Source organism: Halichoeres trimaculatus, unplaced genomic scaffold, assembly GCF_033239565.1.
Source record: "Halichoeres trimaculatus isolate MK-OKI-2021-1 unplaced genomic scaffold, fHalTri1.1 fHalTri1_scaffold_20, whole genome shotgun sequence".
NCBI classification, from domain to species: Eukaryota; Metazoa; Chordata; class Actinopteri; order Labriformes; family Labridae; genus Halichoeres; species Halichoeres trimaculatus.
In genome coordinates, this window is record NW_027437198.1 from 23284310 (window position 1) to 23311053 (window position 26744).

At 43.2% G+C, this 26744-nt stretch overlaps 1 long non-coding RNA gene across 4 annotated transcripts in view; it reads left to right on the forward strand.

The window, feature by feature from the left end:
• Positions 1 to 26744, forward strand: part of LOC141809968 (uncharacterized) — a 231588-nt gene continuing 204844 nt past the window's right edge. For all 4 annotated transcript variants that reach the window (XR_012600026.1, XR_012600027.1, XR_012600029.1 and 1 more), the window contains exons 1-3: positions 1 to 206; positions 513 to 560; positions 11328 to 11417. This is a non-coding gene — a long non-coding RNA (uncharacterized LOC141809968). The remainder of the gene's footprint in view (positions 207 to 512; positions 561 to 11327; positions 11418 to 26744) is intronic.

A 26744-nucleotide genomic window follows, 5' to 3' on the forward strand; every position in this document is an offset into this window, starting at 1 on the left:
ACAAACCCTTCCTCTCGTCTTTCTAACGGTACAATTTCTGTTTCTAACGCAGCTTTTAACGCCAGGAAATTATTGATATCAAATTTTTATAAAATTTTATAAAATTTTAATCACAACAAAGTGTTTTTCAAAGGAAATTAAAACTGTTTGGCGCAATTTACGGAAAAAGAAAGTACGTAGCAAACTCTTCGTAGCTCCGCACGCAGGTGAGAGGCGGTCTGTAATTAAGAAGGTGACGCTACCAAGAAAAAGTCTTGATATTAAGCCTTTAAATACATTTATGCCTAAAATATTGTCATATCATGTAGAGAAACTTAATCAAACTACTACAAGTTGTATCAAAAAGGACACTGACAGTACACTGTTATCCTTTTCTATCACTTAAGCAGCTGCTTTTGATTATTTGGCTCTTTTTAGTATGTGTTTGATGTGGTTTCAATGTTTGTTTGCTGTGCTGCAACATAAAAAGCCCCTTTTAAGATATAAAAGTTTATTATTTTTGTGGTTTGAAGGCTGTAACAAGGACTGAGGTGTGCAGAGGAAGGAGACCAAAGCTGTGGGTAAGTTACATCTTTACTCATCTATGCTGAAAGTGGTACACAAGTGCTTCTATGTTCACTCCCTTACACCAGTAATATGTTCCCAGCTTGTCTTTGGAAATGAGCCGTGTGCACCATTAAACCGTCCAGGTCTGAGAGGTGTGTGTTCAGCAGGAGGATATCTCAGAGTTTGAGAGGTTGTAAATTAAAAACTCCTGTCACACCTGTGTCTTTGGGGCATGGAAATTTGTCCATGTAGGAGGCGTGGAGTGTGTCTAATACTGGGAGTGTGTCTAATATCAGGAGGTATTGATAGCCATATGGGCCTGTGTAATCACTGCTGCTTGGATTCATTTCTTGTAAATATATAATTCAAAGTAGCGTGGGGCAATTTTGATTTTAATTAAAAAAGACCCAACCTTTTTAGAAGTCTTCGTCCGCCTCCCTCCCCGCTGATGAATTGGAAATGAATGCGCCTCCAATTCCTGCATTTTTTAATTAGGTTATGTTATTGGGAGGAAAAAGCAAACTTGTGTGGAATTGAATTAGTGCGGGCCAGATGTGACCGCTTCCTGGTTTATCAGGCTTTCTGGCTCCCGATCCCCTGCAGCACCCTGTACAGGAAGCGCGGAGGAGGGAGGAGGGAGGAGGCGGGGGAGGAGAGGTTGGAGGCGGAAGTGTGTTTTGAATTGGAGGCGTATGCAGTGAAACTGTGAACAACCCCCCGCGGTGCAGGTTGTGTAGAGAGGGAAATCATTTTTCCTGCTGAGAAACATCTCCCCATGTGAACTTGACACCCCCGCCCCCTGTGTGTACCTTCACTCTGTCATTTCTCCTCCTTTCTTCACATTCCCAATGTCACTTTCTTCTTCTGTTATCTCTCTTTACTCCACTTCTCTGCTGTAATGTTTGGAGACTTCCTCTTTCCTCCAGGGGAAGGGTCCAGGAAAACCAAACGCCACTGCAGTTATTGTCCTCGAAGCGTCCCCTCTCCTGGCTGGGCCGTGTGGTAAAACAGAGAGGATTTGCCTGCGGTATGAGTAATAAACATTCCTCCGAGGTGTTTGACTTCCCTGCTTGGCCATTTCGTGTGCATCGCACCCTTAAATGACCCGAGAAAAGCCTGAACGTGGGGAACACTGAGCGAAGTGAAGACGATCTCATTTTCCTCTCCTCTTCTCTTTTCGTGTCTCCGGGGGCTTTCTGCTATAAACGGCGTGCTCTATGGCGCACGCTCCATCCCATTCTTGCCATATGCCCTCCTCCAATCTTCCCACAATCCCCCTGGGGAGACCAGGGCCCTCCACTTCGCCTGCCCTGTCACAGGAGAAAATTACCCCACTGCCAGCATATTTGTGACAGTTTAGTGAACACTCGGTCTGAGAATATGGCAGTTAAGATTGCTCTATCGGTTCTGGATCATTTAGAATCCAATCTAATCCAAGCCGGGAGGAAAGAAGGCCAAATAAAAACAAAGGGCCTTAATTAAGAAAGCGGGTGACTGTGGAAGGTTTGGGTTCAGTCTGTACAGTTTACATCAACTCTTTTTGTCAAGAAAGCAGAAAAATGACAACGAACTCTGACAGGACTCAACTGTTTTTTATTTTTTATTCTTTTATCTTTGAAATCTTAATGAGTGTTTTTGCCTTCTTTTAAGTAAAAAAAAGTCTCATTGTACTTGATATGAGCCATATTCAACTGATCAGTCCAGAAAAATGCCTTGTTAAAAGTTATTTAGAGACAAAAATCAGTCTGAATTGCTTGCAACAAGTATAAAAAATCTGCCAATGGAACAAGAAAAAATTTGCCCGAAAATTTGCTTAAAACTAGAATAATTTCAAAGTACAAGTAACTTTTCTCTTGTTCCACTGGCATATTTTTTTCACTTGTTGCAAGCAGTTCGTACCTCATTTTTGTCTTTAAATAACTTGAAATAAGACATTTCTCTGGTAGGGATTGGAATCGAAAACCAGTTCCTGTTGAGAATCAATAAGAAATGTTTCAAATCATTGATATCGTTAGCCTTTGCGCTTAACGATCCCCTTATCAATTCTTAACATTATGCTGGAGCCGCCGGGCCTGCAGCTATCTTAGCTTAGCAGTTAGATAACTCCAAGAAAACTCTGATTCAGGATTTTCAGCTTGAAGTTTTACTGAAGAAAGGACTTCATAAAGAAATGTAATAAATCACCTTATTTATTAAAAAGACAAGATAGCGCAAGCTTGAAGCTAACGTGTATGGGAAACTGCATTGATATGCTAGCAGTTAGCATACATCAGTATAACTTCAGCTTCAGAATAGAATTTCAACTTTCATCACAGAAACATATCACATCAACTCTTTGTAAAAAATACTGAGAATTTCAAATGTCAAAAGCTAACAGGCTAATGAAAGGCTCATGGCTGACGTCATAACTACGGAAAGCTTCCAAACAACTTAAACCATCGCTATAACCACTTTGAGACACTAGATGGCCTACTTCAATGATTAATATATTATCTACGTCACATTGTATGTGATTTTTACCAGTTTCTGTATAATTATGCACAAAAATATCCAGACTCAGGGACCAATTACATTTTATTCTCTTACGGTATAAACTCAACTGAATGTTGTTGACTCAGAAAACCTTTAAGGCTACTTTTTGTACAAAGAAAATTCACAACAGGAATTGATAAAGGAATCAATAAAGAATCAGATTGATAAGCAGAATCGATAAGGGCATCGGTATTGACAAAAAGTTCACGTGTGATTTAAGAAGCGCGTGTACCAGGGCCAATCACGGTGTATGCCTGATCAGCTGTTGATAAATGTGGCGTCTGAAAACAATCGTATTTTAAATAACACGCCCCTGAATATTCAAGGTTCAGCTGGCCAAACCCACAGAGTTTACAACATGGAGGGACGCGTTACAGGAAAAAGAAACTCCTCCAAACTGGTAATCGACAACGCCATAGCAACAAAAGTAGTAAGAAATGACTAAATGACATTTTTGGTGTCATATCAAATTCAAGGATCTAAATATTAATCGAAGAACATCAGTTTTTCTGTCTGAAAGTGTTTTGTGCTCATATGATCAAATCATTCTCCTCCACAGACGGATTTCCTACGCTGCACCACGCTCCCACTGACATGAAACTTATGTACACAAACTCAGACCTGGCGTGGGATTTGAGCGTACACCCATTTTTCTGGCGTACGCACATTTGATAAATGAGGGCCAATGAGTCTAAAAAGAGATTTTGTACTGAAAATAAGACAAAAACACTTGATAAGATTTCTGTTTTTTTCTAATATGAAGTGTACACTTTGATTTTTGTTAGTGTGTAAACAGACCTGAGACTTACAGCCTCCCTGTGGTACTCAAAGGATGACGTACGAGCTGAGTCCGATGTTTGAACGCAGCCCCCTCTACGCCCAATTTGACTGGAAAGCTTGACATTATCTGATGAAAAAGCACATCTGCATGCGTCAGCCCTTGAACCCCCCCCTCTTTACCACCACTGGAGAGTGTGCGTCTGTGTCTGGATCCTCTGATGGTCCGTGCTGGCTAATGGAGATGGATTCATGCAGCGCTGCAGACCCAGCGGCCCTCCTCCCCGCACTGTACACCCGGCTTGGCCGTATCATTTCTCAGCCTGGCTTAATGTGCTGGTTCTCTCCTCTGAGGCTGTTAGGTGGGTTGTAACTTGTCTCCTGACACCCCGCTCCTCCCTGCACACTCACACACCCCTCCTCCTCCTCCTCTTTTTGCCAGTGAAAACATCTGCCCCCCTACAGACTCGCTTCTGACAGCTTGGAGGATAGATGGAAAGTTCTCATCCTCTGCCGCAAGCTGTTTTGTATTCAAATCGCCTCCTTGTTAAGTCTCCCCTACAGACACTGGTTTTGTTGTGTTGTAGCCAAAGGCTAAGTGAGCTTATGTGCGTATGAGTTGGCCGGAGAGTCTAGTTACAGCGTGTGCTCGGTGTGGGCTGCTTCAGTGTTTTGCAGCAGGAGATTCAGAGTCGTCTCCTCTTGGTTTCAGTTAATTGAAGCTCTGTGTGTCAGAGGCGGCTGCCCTTCGGTAACTGATGGAGGTGATCAGGCATTCTGCGTGGGAGAGCCCAGCACGGCTAATAGAGTCCAGCTATAGCTCCGTCTTTACATAATCAGATGGTATTGACATCAGGAGAAAGGATGTCGATAGCCATGTTGGTGCTGAAGCCAGCTTATAGAGCTCCGTCAGGTTTTCCTCCCTCAATGACTTTATGTGTGTGTGTGTGTATGTGTGTGTGTTAACATACCAGCCAGTTTGAATCTGTGTGAACAAGGATGGTGGTAAAGTTTAATCTACATCTCAAATATTCAGTCCTGTGTTAAAAAAGTCTCATGAAGAGATCTGGACTCAGGCAGACTGAAGTGAAGATTACACTGTTGCCAACTTGGCAACTTAAGGAGCGGTTACACCGGCCATCCAAACCGCGCCGTACTCAACCACTATTCCCCCCCTGCAGCGCCGGGGAACAGCCAATACGAACCAGACTTTAGCAGGTATCACCATAGACTGTATACAGAGTGGACCGCTTGGCTCCGCCATTTATCATTGTACAATTTTGAAGCCAAAATACCCCCGTCGCTGGTAGCAATTGCAGCCAGAGTCTGCGCAGTAGAGACGATGAGGGATTCTGGGAGAATCTGAGTGGAGCTGGACGACAAAAATAATAATATTTTTTTTTCTTCCAAGGGTCTAATCGCTTCTTGACTCTACCTCCCAGCATATTTTACATTCCCTGAAAAAAATACACGAGAACGGCAGCTATCAATCATCGTTAAACGTTACATAAAGCCTCGTTTTTAACTTCATATGACTAATGAAAACAAAACTTTTCCAGTCAAAGAGGACCTGAATACAAGACAGTCAAATAATATCTCAAATCCCCACAACAATCGGACGTGAGAAACATTTCTACGAGGTGTATTAATTTTTTAAAGTTTGACCACAGCCCATCTGGAATGACTGGAAAGCTGGATTTTTTTTACCCATACTACAGCCAGCCACCAGGGGGAGCAGTTTTTGTGGAGACCTCACTTCGAGCGGAGTAAGCCGACGTCCAATATTTTTTACAGTCAATTGGTATCACACACACACAAATTGCACACTTGTATCATCGTGAAGTGTCTGTTTACACAAAGCACGATCTGAGCACTGCTACAACTTTAGAGACTTTCTGGCTTTATGCTAAGTCGTTTTGGTCCGACACAGCCCTCTAAAACCCCGCTACTGTTTAAAATGATTTGTTGAGAAGAGCGGCGATCACACTTCATGTATCATACGGGCTTCATAATTTTGCCCTCCCTGCACTTCCAAAAAACTGAAATCATATAAAAAGTTTTTGTCTCATTTTAAGAAGAAAATGTCTTTTTAATTTGTTCGACAATTTGCTTGAAACTAGAATAATGTCTTCATACACGAAACATTTCTTTTGTCGCACTGGCAGATTTTTTTTTTTAAACTTGTAACAAGCAATTCAGACTTCATTTTGTCTTGAAATAACTTGAAACAAGACATTTTTTCTGGACTGGTCAGGTGAATGTGGCTCATATTGAATTTTTCTACTAAAAATAAGAGAAAAACTCTTGATAAGATTTCATTTTTTCCAGTGTGAGAAGAACAAGGAGTCCATGATCTGTAGGTTTTTCACATTTATAAGGAAAAATCAGTTTTTGATCAGGAGATCAAAGTTATTTTAAGAAAACAACAATGATTTGAATTTTTTTATACTCAATGAAACTTCTAGACGTCTGTTCCGGATGGGTATCGAAAACCGAATCAATGAAAAATGGTTTAATTCATGGTCAGGGAGCAGCAGAATTTCCATAATGACGTTGGAGGAGAGATTGAAAACATGGCTTTCTTTAACGTTTTTTATTTTGTATGTTTGAATATAGTTTCTCTTTCAAAAACAACACAAAATGCTAATTCTACAACTCTGTAGCATCATGCAAGAATGGCAACACCATCTACATGTTCAAACAGATATTTTTAAAGTTATTTTTTGGGGGCTTTTATGCCTTTAATTAGAGAGGATAGGACAGTGGATAGAGCAGGAAACGGACCAAAAGAGTCAGTTACGTTGTTAGTTGTGCAGGTTTGAGGTCTCCAGACTATGGTTTCACTATGGTGCAGACAGAAACATGTTTTCTGTACAGTCCGTAGCATCGTCTGACTCCCGGTAACTGCTCTGAATGCCTTCTTACAACCAGTTCAGGTTCCCTCAGACTGAGCTTCACGCCGTGGTTAAAATGTGGGAGATGAGGCCCTAAAGAGTGACAGACAGAAAGAGAGACATCGACTTTGGCTGTCATCTCTCCTGCTTCTTTCCCAAAAGCCAGCTCGTCTTCTGGCGACCTTCTTGCTGTGTGTGCCAGCCGTGCCCCTGAGCCCTGCGCCTGAATATGGATGCTCTGCTCGCTCAAACACCGCGCCATCAGCTGGAGCTTTCCCCTCCTTCATCTCCTGCTCAGACACTAATTTTCCTCACCTTCCTCGTAACCCTCTGTCTTTTTTATTTGGCCTCACTCCTCACAAAACCTCCACACGGTCTTCTTTCATTTGATACTTCCTTCACATGTCTCTGTAATGTATACGTGTGATTTTCTCCTCCAGTTAATGAGGCATTACATCCTCTCCCTCTGCTTTGACTTGTTAATCTCTCTTTCCATCCCCTCTTTTTCATCACTCACTCTTTTCCCTCTGGATGTCTCACTTGCACCACCCTCCTCCACCTCTGTCCAGCTCTTTTTTGGTATTCTGGCAGAGCGCTTGCACTCCCGCCACCTCGGCCGGCTCGCTGAAAGAGTGAGTGCCAGAGATCTGACCTGCAGTTGATTCTCTGCCAGTGCAGGTCTCAGATGCCCCAGTAGTGATGGCAGCGTGGCGTTAGCTGAGCTCAGCACACACACACACATCTACACACACTCATCATCATCACGTGCACATTCACACAGGCTCCTGAAGAAGTCACACCTCTCCTTCTCCTTCCCCTCCCAAAAAACTCTGCCAGCCTCTCTCCTCACACCCCAAGTTTAGCTTCAGAAACCGCCACCAGGGAGGTCCCAGCTCATACCTAAATAACACAACTTCACAAGGAGACTCTTCGCCGATGGGGCCGTCTTCTTACTCTCACATGCTCGGTCAAATCAAACATGTTTAAAGGACACGACAGGACGGGTGAAAGGCACAAGAAAAGCTTGATTCTTGAGGTAAATCCAGGTTACTCTTTGTGTTCATGCAGCCACACACTCTCCAGTGTAGCAGAACTGCAGAAATGTGCTTCTTTGGTTTGCTTTTGGATTCCTTTTTATGCAGCGGCAGATGACTGAATAAAGGCGTGGAAAAGCAGAATGCATAGATTTGTAATTTTGTGCATTGGCTTACATGCAAACTTAGGCGTGGGTGTGTGTTTGCATGGTGATTTCTGACAGCTTGGCCCTGCACACAGCCTCCAGAGGCAAAGGGATTACAGTGAAGAACCCCCTGCATGAGCAGTGGTGGGAATAACTGCATATGTACTGCACTCCTCCAACAATCCCCCTCTTTGGCTGCCTGCTTCCTCAGATCCAACCGGGGGGATTTGACACGGGATCTTACAGACGCGTTGACACTTCATCTTTGTGCCTCCCGCTGCGATCTGTCGGCAGATCTCCTGTCGGAGGAGCGGCCTGAAGAGAAATGTGTTTGAAGTGCTGGTGAGACACATGTAGTGTGCTCCGGCTGGAGGTGGAGGAGCCTGACAGGGGATGACCTCTTAGCATGTGGGGGCTTTTTCACCTCTTTCATCAGGAGTTAATTTGGATTGTTGATGGGCTCAGGTTGTAAGTCCAGCCTTTATTTGCTGACAGGTTCAGAATTTGACTGATGCCCTGCAGGACTCCAGGTTTGGAGAATCATGAGAGGTCAGACTTCAGTGATCAGGCCAAACGCTGCTCCCGACCAATCAGTGATGCCGACGTGATGCCGCGGGAAGAAAGAGGAGCTCAGCTAGACGAGACCGGGGAGAAGGACTTTCTTGTCACCTGACGTCAACAGCTTTTAGTTTCCAAGGCTCCACAGGGAAAAAAATCCCATTTTACAAGTGCTCTTTAGATTACCGTAACTCCTGGACTATGAGGGCAAGTAAGAAATTCCAAACAGCCCCTTAAAGAAGATGAGACAAGCTTTACAGTAACATTCAGGGTATTACGGTACTGTATAGGAATCTATGTGCATCTGTTCCAATCACAGGCAGTAGCTGACACAAGCCATTCTCATTACCGTAACTCTTCAAGCACAGGAGCAACCGAAAAATTCAAACAGTTCCAGAGAGGAGAGAGGATGAGCTTTTGAGTATAACTGTATGTTGCTCAAGTGAGAGCACAAATTCAAGAACTAGCTTATGTACATATAAACATTCCTAATATATCGACTATGCTACGTATACACACATATGTGTAAAGATATATATTAATTCGAGCTTATGAAGTTTGTGAAATGTAACGAAACTTACAGGCAGACTTTTGTGCTTCTTATTTACCATCACTCTCTTTTTGATTTTTGTGTTAAGACGTTTGTTTATCCTGCCGTATTTGCAAGTTACCCACATAGCTACAAACTCTGTTCCGTTTGTTTCTACTTTGTCAATCAAGCTCCTCAGTGAGTGTTGACTGTAAGGACAAAGGCTCTGCATCAGCAAGTGCACTTCCTCTCCCAGCCAGGAAAACTGGGTGGTTATGTTTTAGGTGGGCATGCGAGTTTGTTGTGTTGCCTTTTTTTGTTGCTGCACACTGGCCCGTCCGTGTTGATGGGCTCACCTTGCTCATTTGGTTTGAAGCTGAAATATTTCTACTCTGGGGCTGTGGCATTTTGCGTTACAATCATAATTTCTTCTACGCTAACCTGCATCGCCCCTGTGTGTTTACGCTAGCATGATGCTAGTGGCTCCGCCTCCCCCGGAAACAAAGATTTTGGATGACTGACAAGAAGGTTTATGCTTTTCATTCCACTACAAACGCGCCCAGATGCTGAGAGTGATGCACAGAGTGAGTCCTCTTGACATCCTGCCTGTTTGGGGGAGAGAAACGAGGTAAACCAACACACATGCGCGTAGGGATATGTTGAGGCCGGAAAATTATCAATTACATTTAATTTATTTTATGATAAATTGATTTACTGAGTGTACCATTAGAACCATAGACTGTATAAAACATGGAGGTAGTCTCCACGACGTCGCCCGTCTGTTTCTGAAGTGGAAAATGAAGCGCATCGGCTAAAGCGGCCATATTGGTAGCGGCAAGGGCTTTGTGTACAGCAATAGGGTGCCTGTCGGTCATGTGGCCTGAGCTGTGCCTCTGATTGGGCAAGCTCCTGATCTTAATATCCTCTTTACTGCCGAGTTGGAAAAAAACAGGAAGCTAAGCTGTAAATAGGTCAGTTTCTGCTTTGAAAACTTTTTTTTTGACTTGGTGTGTTTGTGACTTCTGGTAAATTTCGGGAGCTGGCCTCAAGTGGACACGGGAGAAACAGCAGATTTTAGCACTTCCGTATTGACTCATCTTCTTAGACCGAGGTTACTGCTTGGTTAGAACCGTGCAATCATCTTTTAGTGCTCCATCTTGAAAACCTGTGTTTGCTCTCCTTCTTCTGATCCAATCCATCCTCAAACTCTCATCACACACCACGAGTTGATCTGGAGCTTTCCGACTGCGGACACATCACTTCTCCACTTTGTCAGAGCAGCCAAATAAACATCAGACAACCTCTTCAGGTCATTCTGCTGATTGGATTTCCTCTGTTTTTGCTCTTTGTCAACACAATCCAATCATGCAGATGGATGTTGACAGCCTCAGTGTCCTGAGGAGGGTCCTGGTGTCATCTTCTAAAGAAATGAAACCACTGGAATAATGAATTGGTCTCTTGTGGTTTCTTTGTAGCTTTGGCCCATTTTCCTTCACAGTTTGACGCAGTTTAACATCAGCCCCAAGCTTCTACCTTCATCATGTGGTGAAACATGTTTTTATAGTGACACTGGACTGTCAATAAAGCTGAAACAGCCAGAAATCCCAAAGCAGAGCCCCGGGAAGCCTAATCTTCTCATTACCAAAATGTTGAGTGATGTAATTTCTCCAAAGGATGGTGTTACATCCCTCCAACCGAGCTCCACTTGCTCCAAGGATTTATGTCTCACTGCTTTGTTTTCTTTCTTTTTGCAATTAGCTCTAATTTGCTGTGATCTGTGGCCCTAGCCTGCAGTCATTATCCTTTCACCTCTCGTGTGAGCATTAGCGACTGTTAGGTGAGTGCAGATAGCTGCGCGCCGCCCCCACACTGTGACTATCGTACACACAGGAACCCCGGCACCTTTTCCCTGAGTCTTTGTAGTGCAACCGAGTGTTACAGAATCCTTCCTGCCACTGTCAGAGATAATTGGCACTCCATAAACACATGATAATTGGGCCGCTTTGATCCCTGCAATTTCTCACTTCTTGGCCAAAGAGGCGCAGCAGCTCTGTCTCATGTTTACCACTCGTCTTTATGTGGCAGAAACAGAGAGAAAAAGACGGAGAGATTCTCTTCTCCTTCTTCTGAAGTGTTAAAAGCCCCCTGCAGGCAACACTTCCTGCTCTCTTTCGCCATTGTTCCTCCGCCGCTTAAAGCCATGACTCATTACAAACTTTTCTCTTTGGCGCTCACGCAGGGCTTAATCATGTTGCGAAAAAGTCTTCAAATAATCTGGTTTCTCCTTGTTTGTCTCTTTCTGTTTGTCCAGGGAGCTGGAGAGCGCTTCATCCAGAGCACAGAGGGAGACGGAGGGAGAAACTTCCTCCAGGATGAGGCCCACGTTCTTCCTCTCTGGGAGGTAAGCCTCCTCTGAACTTTGGTTATTTGTTGAACAGAGCTCACGCTGTTCCGTTTTAAGCTCTAAATCTTTCCTGTGAGGAAAAAAAACCCCCAAAACTCCACGGCACAGGCTGCTCATTTAAACATGATAATCCTGATTATATTGCGAGATCAGAAGTATTATTCATCAAATGAGATATTAAACCGTTGCAGACAAACACTGATTTCTATTTCTAGCCGACAATCTTCATGTTTTAGGATGCAACTCCTTTAATTAGCGCAGGATACAGTGGGAAAAATAAGTATTGAAGTGCCAACTTTTTCCTTATCACGTTTATTTCCAAAGATGTAACTCAAACGAAATTTCTACCAGACATTGGTGTTAACTCAAATAATCCAAACATGAAAATAAATCATGACATAACACAGGAAAACAGTATTAAACACACTATAGAAAGGCTGTATACCTTGGCAATGAAATGCACCATACCACCTGAAATCTGTCCGTAATTATTACTTAAACTTCCAATTAGTCCAAACCAACATCAGCTGGGCTAGAGCAAATTGATGCTCCTATAAAAAAGGTCGTTTTTTCACCAAGCAGTTTAATACCACACACCTCATGATGGGTAAAGGCAAAGAGCTCTCTGAAGACATTTACAACCTGATTGTTGCTCAGCATCAGAATGGAACTAGTTACAGACTTATATCAAAGCACCTGAATATTCCAGTCAGCACCGTTGGGGCCATTTTCCACAAGTGGAAGAAGCACCACCTTACCATCAACAGGCCACGCACAGGAGCTCCTTGAAGATTTCTGACCAGGAAGTCAGAAAGATAGTCAGAAGAGTACTCAACCAGCCACGGACCACCCTGAAAGTGCTCCAGAAAGACTTTGAGGCAGCAGGTACAATTGTTACAGAGAAAACAATAGGCAATGCACTCCACCGCCATGGCCTCTATTGACGCTCAGCCTCCAAGACTCCATTCCTCAAAAAAAGGCATGTTGGAGCTGGTTTAAAGTTTGCTAAACAGCATCTTGACAAGCCTGTAGAATACTGGGAGAATGTTGTCTGGTCAGATGAGACCAAAATTGAACTTTTGGCCTGTCATACCACATACCTAACCTGACACACCAGATGGACAGTTTCATATACCCGCCATGGAAATATTTCACTAGTCCATCTGGGTAGCAGCTCTTCAGATTTGTTTTCAGAGGTGGGACCTTCAAAAAAATCAGCAGCTGGTGATTGAACGACCGTTCTGATTGACACACTCACCACAGACCAATCCACATCAAGCCACAGTGTGGCGTAGCTTATGTGGGCCACTGCTGAGAAAAAAAAGACGAACAACTACATGAACACGAGAAACAGTTGTGATAATGGCGTTGGATGACTGCTGCCGTTTTTGCAAAGTTAACTTAAGAATCAAAGGAACGCTAACAAGTACAAAAGTCTGCTGACGTCACGTCTGCTCGTCACTTCCGCTCGTCACTTCCGCTGCTCTTGCAGTTCCCGCCTCTCTTCCCTAATTGGGCCGGTCAGGATTTAGCCGAGTGAAATCATTGGTCAGTGGAGCCTGGCAAGATGGATCTGCAGGGTTTCAGAAACTTAATCAGGCAGGTCCATCTGCTCTGTAAGGTTACTACATACCAAGTTTGGAAGAGAAATGGCTCTGCACATCAGCCAAAAAACACTACACCAACAGTGAAGTTTGGAGGTGGAAGCATGGGGCATGGGGTTGCTTCTCATCTCATGGTGTTGGCAAACTTCATATAACTGACGGAGCAATGAATGGAGCCATGTATGGGGAAATTTTTGATCTGAATCTGCTGCCATCCACCAGGATGATGAAGATGAGACGTGGCTGGACCTTCCAGCAGGACAACCATCCAAAGCACACGGCAGAGTTGACTCTCAAAGGGTTTCAAAAACAGAAAATCAATCTGTTAGAATGGCCTAGTCAATCACCTGACTTCAATCCAACTGAACATTTGTGGAAAGAAGTAAAGAAAAGGGTTCACCAGAGGGCACCAAAGAATATTCCAGATTTAAAGACAATCTGTGCAGAGGAATGGGACAAAATCACACCTGAGCAGTGTGGGCGATAAGTTCAAACATACAAGAAGCTTCTGGAAGCTGTCACTGCAAACAAAGGCTTCTCCACTAAGTATCAGATGAGTCTCAGTTAGCGTGTTCAATACTTTTTTCCTGCGTTATCGTACTTAATTCCACATAATCATTATTTATGGACCTGAACGTTGTGATTTCTTTTCATGTGTGGATTATTTGAGTTGATACCAATGTCTGGTAGAAATTTTGTTTGAATTGCATCTTTGGAAATAAATGTGATGAGAATAAAGTTGACGCGTTCCCTCACTGTAAATCACTTTAATGAATGAAAAGAAGAAGAAAGAGGTGAGGAAATATCTGGATGTGTGTTTTGTTTCTTGGAGTGATCTACGACACGTCGCATGTCCTGTTAGTGAATAATGTATGTTTTTATTGCTACTACATCGCCTCTGGGTCCCTCTTTCCCTCTCAGTCGTAGCGAGCACACCAGCTGATTGTCATTCAGCCGGCGTGGCGTCTTGGCTCCGACTCCTCTGATCCAAAGCGGGCTGCTGCTGCTCCTCATTGAAAACTCCCTTGTTGTTTTTCAGCTGTAACACAGGGGGCAGCAGAGGTCAACTGTCCTCTCCCTCCTCTCTGTCTCTCCTCCTCCTCCTCTTTTTCTCTCCTCTGCGCCTCCGAACAGAGAAGAGGTTAAACTTTCTGGATATGTTAATGCCTTCGTTGTAATGCATGCACCCATAAATGTTTAAAAAGCGTGGCAGTGGCTGTTTAAAACAATTCTAATTAACCCTGCGGGTATGGAAGAGAGCATGTCTCCAAGTTTTTTTTTTTTCCTCCTCCACGTTTTTTTTTTTTGCAGCGGAGCGATGTGCAAGTCTGTTTTAAGTGTTTCCAAACTGGGCTTATTGACAGAGGGATAGGAGGGGCAGTGCTGCTCCTCCAGAGCCATGTGGGATACGGGTTAGCTTGTGTGTGTGTGTGTGTGTGTGTGTGTGTGTGCGTGTGCGTATTATGCATATATTGTGCGGGTGTGTTTGTGCAGGCGTGTCTCGTTGGGATGTAATTCTGAGGATGAGCCTCATTGCAAAGGAGACGGATTAGATTCTCTCTGAATTCATTCACTCGTCTTCACAGGAGGAGGGGTTTAGGTTGCCGGTTCAAGTCCTCTGTGGCCACTTCCTCCCCCATATAACACACATTCCTTCTTTAATTAGCCGGCGCTGCTGATGAACCAGCAAAGCGAGGCAAACCTGATTTATAAGTCACATAATGTACACGAGGTTAAAAAAAGAAAAATCAATGTGCTTAATATAAAAGTGTGTACGACAGAGTGAGATGAAATGAGAGCAGAGAGCAGATAAGTGGAAGAGGCGGCGAGTGTTTTCAGTTTTCCAGATTTAAAAGTCGTGCTATTGAATTTTCTTTTCTCTTTTCGGCGCGTGCGTGTCGAGCATAATAACCTGAGTTTTACTGTTTTTTAACCTCGGGAAGATTGAGGAGAGCAGCCCTGGATGACCTCTGAGGTCTGCAGAGTTCAGGCTCTGAAAGCAAATCACAGACCTGAGATAGAGGCCCACACACACACACAAACTCACACACACACATATACAGGGAGAGGTATATGAAATCAATCCTAAAGCATGTGTGCAGTAAATAATGACTTTGCTAATATCCAAATCTGCTGTTTCGTTCCAACACGTGGGTAGAAAGAAAGAAAGGAGGAGGAAGGAGGAGTTGTTTTTGTTTATTAGTTTGGAAGGAGGGAAAGAGAGAAGGAGGGAGAGGGGTGTAAGAAAGTCGAGAGCGAGTGTTTGAATCTCTCTTTTCCATGTGAAAGTGGAGCCCAGTGTTTACCGTCACAGACCTGGCTCCGCTTTCGTCCAGATGGTCTCATCCTGCATCTGAGAGAGCCCCATCACCCCAAAGCCCGTCTCACTCTCAGTCTCCTCCTCTTTCTCCTCTCTTCTTTTCTCCTACACTGACTAAACTGAGCATCTTTCTCCTTTTCTTCTCCTACATTTTCTCCTGTCCCATAATGGGAGCGTCAGAGAGGCAGCCACTAGGGCGGTGCCATATCATACCGTCTACAATTTTTTTTTTTTAACCATAAAAATTTGTCTTTTCATGTAGACATGCGCCGATCGATCTGTGCTATTTCCTTAGTTTTGGGGGATCGGTGATCAGTCCTTTGCTCTGAGACCTAAAACTCAAGACACTTTATTGGTTGTTTAAGTTAAAACATAAAGATTTTATTGTTTCACAGGTATTGTTCAATGATTTTCAATAGAATAAGATTGGAACATTGAAGGTATATGCTGTCAGATATAAAAAATAAAAAATAAAAATCGGTATCAGCAGGTCAGGCTTTTTAAAAATCAGTGATTGGCCAGAAAATTGTGATCAGTGCACCCCTAGTTTCGTGATATTTACGGTGCAGGGGCACAATGACGCAACAACAACCAAGAGCGAAAGTAGCACGGCAGCATCAACTTATTCCTCATGAGGATTTAGTGCCTAAAAGAGGAGCTACTTCAGTGATGTGGAGGTGGTTTGGCTGACCAAAAATCAGACATGCAGCAAAACACATTAAATGCAAAATGTGCTGGAGAACTGTTACCGCGAAGGGTGGCAACACCACTAACATGTTCCTCCACCTGAATCTGAAACACACGGACGAATACAGCCAGACTATGAAGACACGAGACGAGGATGTGAAAGCTACGTTAGTATCAGTGGAGTTTTTTGCTTCTACAACGGATGTGTGGCCGAGCCAAACGTCCAAACCCTATTACCAGCATTGAGGTCTTTGCACACTGAGTCCGTTTTTTTCGGATGTGATTTTTTAATCGGTAATCCGAAAAAAAAAGTCACACACAGACACCTTACACACTGTCTCCGATAGGGCTGGACAGTTAATCGGATTTTAATTGTGATTTCAATTTTGTCATCTGACAATCAAAAAAACAATATAATCGAAGAAAAACAATTAATATTCCACACAGTGTAGATGTATGCAAGTTCCTGTGCTTCATAGCTCTTCTGTGTTCCATGTGCAGCCACAGCGAGTGTGTGTGACTTATGTGTATCAATAATACTGTATGTGCCACTTGCTGGTTCTTTAAAGTTGTGTTTAAATCAGTACTGAAGTTTTTGAATAAATGAATAATTGTGTAAATTAATTGTGATTTCAATAACACTTAAAATAATCGGGATTCTTATTTTTACCATAATCACCCAGCCCTAGTCTCCGATAAGTTTGTTTTGTATTATTTGCGAAAATTTGCAGTACAAGAAAAATGGAATCATCTAACAATTGATCCTGAGCAGCGGCTGTCAGTTTGTGCGGCATGCACACACACACACACACGCACACAAGTCTTCATTCATCATCTAAACATTGCACAAAATTTTTAGAGAAAATATGTCAGAAAATGTGAAAATGTGATGTTGCAAGCAGCCTACAGCATCTCTGAATAGTCAAACTACCCAGGAAATGAGCGGTGCAGATGCGAAAAAATGCAAAAAATTGAACCTTTTTTGGAAAAAAATTATGATGGAGGAAAAATTTTTGGGGTGCAAGAATGATTGACAGAACATGGGATCGAATTTTTTAAGGTGCGTAAGTTTTGAAAGAAAAAAACAGACTTATTTACACATAAAGCGTGAGCACCGCGCAGCACAGTTCCGTGGATTTTGACTTGTCATTTTATACCATAGACTGTAAAAAAATTGATGTCATCTTGCTTAGCTCGAAGTGACGTTGCTGTGAAAAACTGCTCCCCCTGCTGGCTGGCTGCAGTATCGGTCAAAAAATCCATCTCTCCAGTCATTCCAGATAGACTGTGGTCAAACTTAATAAAATTAATACACCTGGTGGGAATGTTTTCTCACGTCCAATTATTATAGTGATTCAAAGATATCATTAAGCTTCCTTGTATTTAAGTCCTTTATTTTCTGAAAAGTTTTGTTTTCATTAGTTATAAAAGGTTAAAAACTTGGTTTTACGTCACATTTAATGATGATTGACAGACTCTGGCTGCATACTTCAGTCTATGCTTCTCCTTTCTATTGGTGTCCTTATAGAAAAAATCTGTTGTGTTGTGCAGAATTATGAAGTTTTTCACCTGAAAGATTAACTTTTCCTCCTCCAAAACGTCAGATTTCCTCTGGATCTGATCTACTTACTATGTTTACATTCCAAGCTTGTGTAGTTGTGGTCAATGATTGGGAAAGTGTCTTCCATACTGTGTGTGCAATAAAAATGCTGTTATTCAAAAGCAGCAACCACTGATTATAACACATTTCCTTAAAATATTGTGAAAGAGTTTTGAGACTAGTGCCCACATCACTGTGGGAGGCTCAGGGATACTAGCGCAGCCTCTCCCCCCTGACCCTGGTTCCCTGCACTCGCCTCCCTGCCTCTGGAGACATTAGCGATTCAGATTTAGCTCAAGGAATCTGGCTCTGAGGGAGGGAACAACCCCAGACAGTCTCTGTCTCAGTCTTTTCCTTCCAGCAGACAGCAGAAGGAAATGAGAAGAAGCTGGCTGGATTTGGTTAGTTCCTTCTCATCCCTCCGTTAATCAGACGCAGAGTCAGAGAAGGTTAAATCCTCTGTGCTCAGAGGTCAGACTGCTTTACCTCTCGTCCCTGCAGATGATGCAGAGTGCTCTGATAGTTTTGGAAATAAAACCTGGAAACACACGGCTTTGTGCGGGTTCATGCGGCTTTGTGCTGCGGTGATTCGCCCACAGTCTGAGCCGAGCTGACTGACACCGAGGGAGGCTCTGGAAGTCTTTGACTGACTGACTGAAGGGAAACGAAAGGGTTGTTTTGGAAGGAAGGGGGAAGTTTATGTTGAAATGTGTCTGTCAGTCATGGTAAATTGGCTGCTGGAACACATCGGTCCACCTTTAGTCGGGAAGGAGAGGAGCTGGGGAAACATTCAGAGGCTCCTCCACAGTCTGCAGGAGCAACATGGAGGATGAACCGTGGCGGTCTGACTCTTTCACACAGTCACAACAACAAACTCTGGACGTTATTCCTCCTCAGACTGCACAGATACGTCCACGTCTGTGAGAATGAAGACATGATTCGACACATTGGCAGATTTGGCGTGGTGCATTGTTCGTCTTCATCGTCCTTCCTCGACAAACCTCTCTGCCTCTTCTCTTTTAGATCTCCATCTCTCCTCCCCAGACATCTATTGGCTCCCTCTGCACCTATTTTAGGACATCGCTGTCAGATTCAAGAGCTGCTTTGGCCTTTAATCAAAAAAATTGCATTGATTTTATTGACTTTCCATTTGGGGTTTCAAACACTTGTGAAATTGAGAGCCGCAGCGTGCTCGCCCGGCGTCTGATTTACACATAAATTAAATGAGAGGGGTGGAGACGGAGCGGGTTTTCACTTCAGGTTCAGTAAACATCAGGCTGAGGAGCAGCAGAGGGGGAGAACAAAGAGACAGGTGTGCAGTGGCTTTCACGCCTGGTTTTCAGGTGCAGATGTGACGCGCTCAGGCTCGAACTCTGTGCGATGTAAATATCAAGCAGCGAATGCATCCATGAAAGCACGATCATTACCTTGAGTTGACGTGAACAGAGCCTGGGTTTGTTGGAAGTGTTTGAGCCGTGAGTGTCCAAACAAGAGGTAGATTTTCTTTTGCGAAGCTCGTCTTGGAAGTTCAGGGGTAGATCAGGTGTAGTCCAGGAGCTGACTGTGTAAGTAGCAGCTGTCAGAGTGAATCAAGTAAATCTGAAATCACACAGACCGGCTGCTAGCTTAAAGAATACAGGAGCGTGGACTTTAATGACCACCAAATGCAGCTGTCCAGCTTTCATATCCAGTTTCTCAGTGATGGTGGGTTTAAGACAAAGACAGCTGGCATACGGGACACAGAAGTCGATATCATCTTTTAAACATCAGTGGGCGCTCTTTGCGTTTGACATCTTTGCATCTGCAGGGGCGACCTCCCCGTCTGATGAGTGATTCTGGTGTATAAGAGCCCATGCCTCTACATGGGGTGCCGATGAGACATTTTTATAACTGTTGATTCTTTCGTTCATCCACCATTTTATGACCAAAGCTAAGAGCAGCTTGTGCGTCCTTTCAAAATAAGAGCATGTTTGTCGTAAAACAGGAAGTTAACCAGCTAAAGGTGAAGCAGTTCATCTCATTTAGACAAGAAGCAACATCTATGTGTGTCAAGGTTATTATTAAGATTAAGATATTCTTTATTAATCCTCTTGTGGGAAATTCTGTTTTTCACACTCTGAATCATGCTAGAGTGATGGTGTTGCATTGAGTGCGTACCTGAGCAGTTGGGGGTTTGGTGCCTTGCTCAAGGGAACCCCAACAGTGCTCAGGAATTTAAGCCAACTCCTCCCCAGTTATCATACAATCTTGGCCCGCACCAGGGCTGAACCAGCGATCCTACAATCACCAAGCCAAGTCCCTATGGACTGAGCCACTGCTGCCCCTGTTAGTTTTATTGGAAACAAAACTAACGAATAAACGAAAATATATCAGAGTTTTTCGGTGGGAGTCCGTTTATTTGTGTTTTTGGTCAAGTAAAATATGGCCCCGTCTGAGTGCAGAGGAAACCAGCTGACGAGCAGGGAGGAGGTGTTTGGTGTGAGCGCTCTGGGCTTCTGCTGCACAAAAACACTGCTGTAGGGGTAATTTCTGCCCTAAACCTTGTGATAGGACCCAACTTGTTCCAGTCCGGAGAATCACTTTAATCTTATCTTAAATAAGCTCTGCACTGCTTTCATCCTTCAAAATATTAAAAAGAAATGTAATGAGAATAAAACAATATGAGTTGAGTTTGTTGTTGCGTTCCTACACATGGATCAGGTGTAACCCATCATATTAAACTTTTTATGTCCAACCTGAAATTGATCAAATACATTTCGTTGTTGACTTATTGTAGCAAAATAAACTGAAAGCTGATGTCAATGAGCATGGTTGAAAAACTTAACTGATGAAAAGTAAACCAAGATAACAGTCAGTGCTGTGAACTGTAGATTGACAGATTAATGAACCAGAGCTCTGAGTAAATACTCTGAAAAATGACTCTTACATAACACAAACCTGAGACAGAGCCACAGTTCAATGAGGGACACCAGGCTACAACCTCAGAAATGTATAAAACCCAGGTCCCAGCACACAGCGGTCTCAGGTTTGTGGGCTGGCGAGCTGTGCCTCTGCATATCTTCTCTCTATTAAAGAACTGTACTGTGATCGTGCAGGTTTATGCCCCTCGACGTGATGAATGAGCGCATATGTAACATTAAATAGGAAGGCGTAAACCGGCGTCTTCCTCTTGATTGGCTCATCCCCTGCACAAAGACAATCTTTGATGCGATTTACTGGAACAAATTTCAGCCGGCGCCTCGGCCACCGCTCGCCAGTCGGAGGTCTTTCCTTCAAGACCGGTCCACCCCGTCCCCCCTGCGGCGAGGTGGCTGTGGGAGAATAAATGAGCGGGCTGCTGATGTTCAGCTGTTTCCGACTCTTCCTCGTTGGTGTTAGTGCGGCTCGCCTCTCTTGTCGGTGGGGTAAGCACTTTGCCGGGTGACAGCACCCATCCTTCACCGGGCCCTGCCATATGCCGTGCCGCTGTCAGAGGAGACGACTGCAGATGCTCCAGCTGCTCCCTCCCTGCACACACACACACATACACACACACACACACACACACACACACACTAGTGCAGCCAGTCTCTGGAGTAGGATAAAGAGGTAGAGGTTGGAGGAGACACAGGCAGAGAGGGGCGAGGGGAAAATGATGCACATAAAAAATTGGGTTTGTGGAGGAAAAAGAAGACAAAACAAGCACTGTCACTCCTGGAATAATAGGGAAACATATTTATTTATATTTCTGTTGAGACAAGACGGGGATCAAAAGTGAAAAGTGTTATTTGAAAAGCAGAGGAGATGGAAATACAAACGCTGAATTTGGGAGAGAAGGAGAATGAGCAAACAGAGTGCAAGCTCCACTCTTCTCTTGCAGTGGGAATTTAACTGTGATGCCTTATCTTGTTGCCTTATAGTTTGAGCCAAAACAGATCCTGTAATTGATGCTGCCTGTGCAAACGCTCGTGCTCCAACATCACATCAACAGGTCTTTTAAATCCCATCAAAAGCCCTTTGTTTCTCCCCGAGTAAAGGCTGCAGGAATTGAACAAACAGGGAACTTTCTCCTGCGTATTTCTTTGCTTATTCGTCCAAACACTTCCTTCAGCGTTAAAGTTCGAGCCGCCGAGTCTCAAAGCTTTCTTTTTAGTGTCTGTGATCTTCCAGCAGAGAAAACAAAACCACTTCAAAGAGACCCCAAATGGCACGCTGAGGCTCATCGCTGTGGTTATAATGAGCATGTGTAGGAAAAAGTGACCAGCACAACACGCTGTCAGCAAAATCATCAAATCTGCCTCCATCTGTAAATCCAACTAAATTTAATCTCAATGGATGGATGGGCCGCCTGTCCAGCTTGCTCTCACTACCAATTAGCCGTACTTCATATCAGTCAGAGGCCTAGGATCCAAAATGTAATAACCAGAGTTGGTGTAAATGTTGTTTTACGTCAGGGGATGCTGCCCATAGACTGTATAAAACATGGATGTAGTCTCCATGACGTCAACCGTCTGTTCCTGAAACCCTGAAATGAAGCCAATCGACGGAAGCAGCCACATTCGCTATGACGCTGGCTGTGAGTGTTTCTTCGAGCCGCTACAGGGCGCCTGCTGGTCACATGACCTGAGCTGTGCCTCTGATTGGACAATCAAATGATCCTAATAACTTCTAAACCACAGAGGTAGAAAAAAAAATCACTCACCGTACAGTGTGTGCCGATAGTCAGCGTTTTAGATCCAAACTGTCTTTTGAACCAGGCTGTAAATATGTTTTTTAATGCTGTAGAAGTCCGTTTTTATGGCTGGACGTGTACGTGACTTCCAGCCTTTCTGCAGCCAGCCTCAAGAGGAATCTCAACTAACAGCGACTTTTAGCACTTTCGCATAAACTTCATTGTAACCAACCGGCTGTTGCCCCTTGATACTGCCAGAGAAACGCAGATGAATCTCCGCGCTGGAGCTTTAAACTCCCAAAGATGACATTTTTCCTAAGGCTAACCAGGAAATTTGATGCCTGAACTCCGTTTGTTTGTTTGTCTTTGTTTAATTTATGAAGACATTACAATATAAGTACAATAAAAAAAAACTAAATAAATCTCAAAATGAATGGAAAGGAAGAAGAAAGTCTTAGGGTTTTTCCCCCTTCACTCACAAAATGATTAAATAAACACCTAAACAGACAAAAACAGCAAAGCAACCCCCAACTTAAGTACTAAATCACATCGACAAAGGAATACAGAACAAACAAAACACTCTCTTGATATAAGTGATAATAATATAATTTTGCCTTTTTATTTTTATCTTTTTTTTTTTATTATTTTTTTTTTCATTTCAGATGCAAGATTAAGGATATAAATTTGCTGGATGCCTCAGCTGCTACATGTCAGTTTGCAAAAAGCAGATTGAACAGGATAGGAAGACATTCTCAGAAACTTCCTAAAACCACCCAGTGATTTTTATATCTGATTGTTACAGTTGTTTTTGACAACATCAAAATCAGGATTCTTTGTCAAAAAACTTTTTCTTTTCAAAACCAAATTCTTCATTTCAGTCTTTGTTTATAAACACTTTTCTCCAGCAGAGGGCAAAACGTTTCTCTCTGACTCATGTGATGTACATTTTATGGGTGAATATGGCTCCTGATATAATCTGTAGACATTTTCATCATCATTTAACTTTTTCACATGGTCTGGTGTTATAAAAGAAAACTAAAAACTGCAAAAAATGTAAATATTGAAGAATCCCGGGTGACAAAAATAATAATCATATTTCTCTTTCCAGACTCCGATCTCTTGACTCTATCTCCTGACATATTTTACAATCCCTGAAAAAATACACATGAAAAGCAGCTGTCAATCATCGTTATACGTGACGTAAAACGTCGTTTTAACCTCTTATAGCTAATGAAAACTAAACTTTTTAGAAATAAGAGGACCTGAAAACAAAGCAGCCAAATGATATCTTTAAATCACCACAACAATGGGATGTGAGAAACATTTCTACGAAGTGTTTTTTCAAAGTTTGACCACAGCCCATCTGGAATGACTGGGGAGACAGAGTTTTTGACCTATACTGCAGCCAGCCACCAGGGGGAGCAGTTTTTGTGGCTACCTCACTTCGAGCCAAGCATCTTTGGATGGATGGATTGTTTGGAGGCATTAACGGTTCATCGTCAGATTAAAACAGAGGATAATTATTGTGTCCTTTACCTTTTTCACCCTTTTTCACCAAAATGCGAGCTGGTTTTAATCCTGATACCAGCCCCTAATTAGCTTTCCTTAGCCCTCCCCTGAGAGTCTGTCTGCGTCTGTGGAGCTGTAGGTTGGAGCTTTCTGTTACATATTCAGTCTCCACTCTTTGTGGTGTTATGAGTGTTTTGTTTGCTCTTCCTCTGTTCTCTGATATGCTGCTATTTTCTCTGCCTCTTTCAGCTCAGGGTCTGACGCCTCTCCGGCAAACTGCCCGGTTTTTCTTCTTCTTCTTCTTCCTCAAAGCAGAACTGCATAATAAAACACAGCACACATATTGTTCTCCTAAAAAAGGAACCCACCAAACAGTCTTTTGTTCACAGTAACTATAGGAGCTTTGTTCTGCCGGTTTAGGTTGAATACGGTTCTTGAAATGTAATCTCTTTGGATGAGATGAATATCCTGTAATTACAGAAGGTTCCCTCTCTTGTCTTCTGAGCAGAGGCAGCGTGCTGTTTACTTTTGACTTCTGTTTAATAGCGCTGGGATTTGGGGCTGTGTTTGTTTAATGGCGTCGGGAACAAATGAGATTCCTCCATTATTCTCCGTTTTAATCAGTTCAGTCACCTGTTGCAGCAGCCGGAGGGCGGCAGACTCTGACTCCTGCATCACAGTAACTAAAATTTACTCTGTGCTTTGAGTGTTTCTGGGTTTCTTAAGCAGTAACATCCAAAAACAGGCAGAGGGGACGGATAAGAAAGACAGAGAGGAAGGAGGATGGCTGAGGAGCTTCTCTGTGACACCCAGCCTGTTTACTCTGCAGACTGGGGGAGCAGTCATGCATTATAAAAAGCTGGTGATGAGTTTTGCGCTGTGAGGTTCAGAGGACGGGTTCAAAGATCATAGATCTGTTAATGTGTTGTAGATGAAAGAGGATTGTATTTAGTTTGACTGAAAACAGAGGAGTGGAGGTGACTTCATCCTAAAATAAACCCTCCACTATAATCTTTAAATGGTTGATATGTTGTAATTTATCTGTAATCATAATTTTCGTCAAAATGACGGTGACATTAGACTCCCAAACAACAGATGATGAAGATATGATTCACTGCTGCACCACTCCTGCTCCTCCCTCTGTGTAATGAACTTTTAATACATATGTAATGAACTTTAAAATGAATTCATCTTAAGCAGCAGCAGCAGCACACCGACTCATTTTGTGCCTGACATGAAACAAATCACAGATATTACAGAAACAGAAAGTGTTTGTTTCATTCACACCCTGCTAACTTTTCAGCTGTGAGTTGAAAGGCTTTTTTCGCTTTGGTAAACTTTAAGAAATAGACATCACACTTCAAAAATAGGCATGTAGACATGGTGAAGACGATCTGCAGCAGCTCAAACTGAGCATCAGAATGGGGAAGAAAGGTGATTTAAGGGACTATGAACGTGGCATGGTTGTTGGTCTGAGTGTTTCAGAAACTGCTGATCTACTGGGATTTTAACCCACAACCATCTCTAGGGTTTACAGAGAATGGTCCCAAAATATCTTGTTGATGCCAGAGGTCAGAGGAGAATGGACAGACTGGTTGGAGCTGATAGAAAGGCAACAGTAACTCAAATAACCACTGGTTACAACCGAGGTCTGCAGAAGAGCATCTCTGCACACACAACACGTCCAACCTTGAGGCAGATGGGCAACAGCAGCAGAAGACCACACCGGGTGACCCTCCTGTCAGCTAAGAACAGGAAACTGAGGCTACAATTCACACAGCAACACCAAAACTGGACAATAGAAGATTGGAAAAACGTTGCCTGGTCTGATGAGTCTGGATTTCTGCTCCACTTTCAGATGGTAGGGTCAGAATTTGGCCTCAACAACATGAAAGCATGGATCCATCCTGCCTTGTATCAACGGTTCAGGCTGCTGCTGCTGGTGTAATGGTGTGGGGGATATTTTCTTGGCTCACTTTGGGCCCCTTAGTACCAACTGAGCATGGTTTAAAGTCCACAGCCTACCTGAGTATTGTTGCTGACCATGTCCATCCCTTTATGAGCACAGTGTACCCATCTTCTGATGGCTACTTCCAGCAGGATAACGCTCCATGTCATAAAGCTGGAATCATCTCAGACTGGTTTCTTCAACATGACAATGAGTTCCCTGTACTCAAATGACCTCCACAGTCCCCAGATCTCAATCCAATAGAGCACCTTTGGGATGTGGTGGAACGGGAGATTCTCATCATGGATGCTCAGTCGACAAATCTGCAGCAACTGTGTGATGCTATCATGTCAATATGGACCAAACTCTCTGAGGAATGTTTCCAGGACCTTGTTGAATCTATGACACCAAGGATTAAGGCAGTTCAACCCCAAACCAGCATGGTGTAACTGATAAAGTGGCTGGTGAGGTTATAATCCAGTCTGATTCAAAGTGCATTCCCTAACAGGCTCATATGGATAATGAGTCGCAGCTTTAGCAACAAGAGAAATTAACCCAAAACGATCATCCAGCTGCAGAGAGCTGCCACAGGAAGTCATGTGTCTCTCTGTGTCTCTGCGTCCATCGTCTCAGCTGCTGATCATATTTTACTGAACGAACACGACGACGGAGGAGAGGAAAGAGACTCAGGAGGGAAAAGAACAAGTGTTCCATAACCTAATGAATTTCATTTGATTTGATTTTTTATTTCTTTTTCAAACTATTTCACGCATGGAAAAACGCTGTAAATCCATAAACAAACACATAAACAGGCAGAGAAAGATTGATGCATCATGAATAAATCATCTGCGTACTGAAACTCAATATTAACTCTGCGTTGCCTGGAGGCTTTAGAGGGAGCTTACGACTGATCCATCTTGATGTCTGAGGAACTCGGCGAGAGGCAGGCGCTTTAGCGAGTACTTATCCTGGGAACTTAATTACTGAAACAAACGATGATTGTGG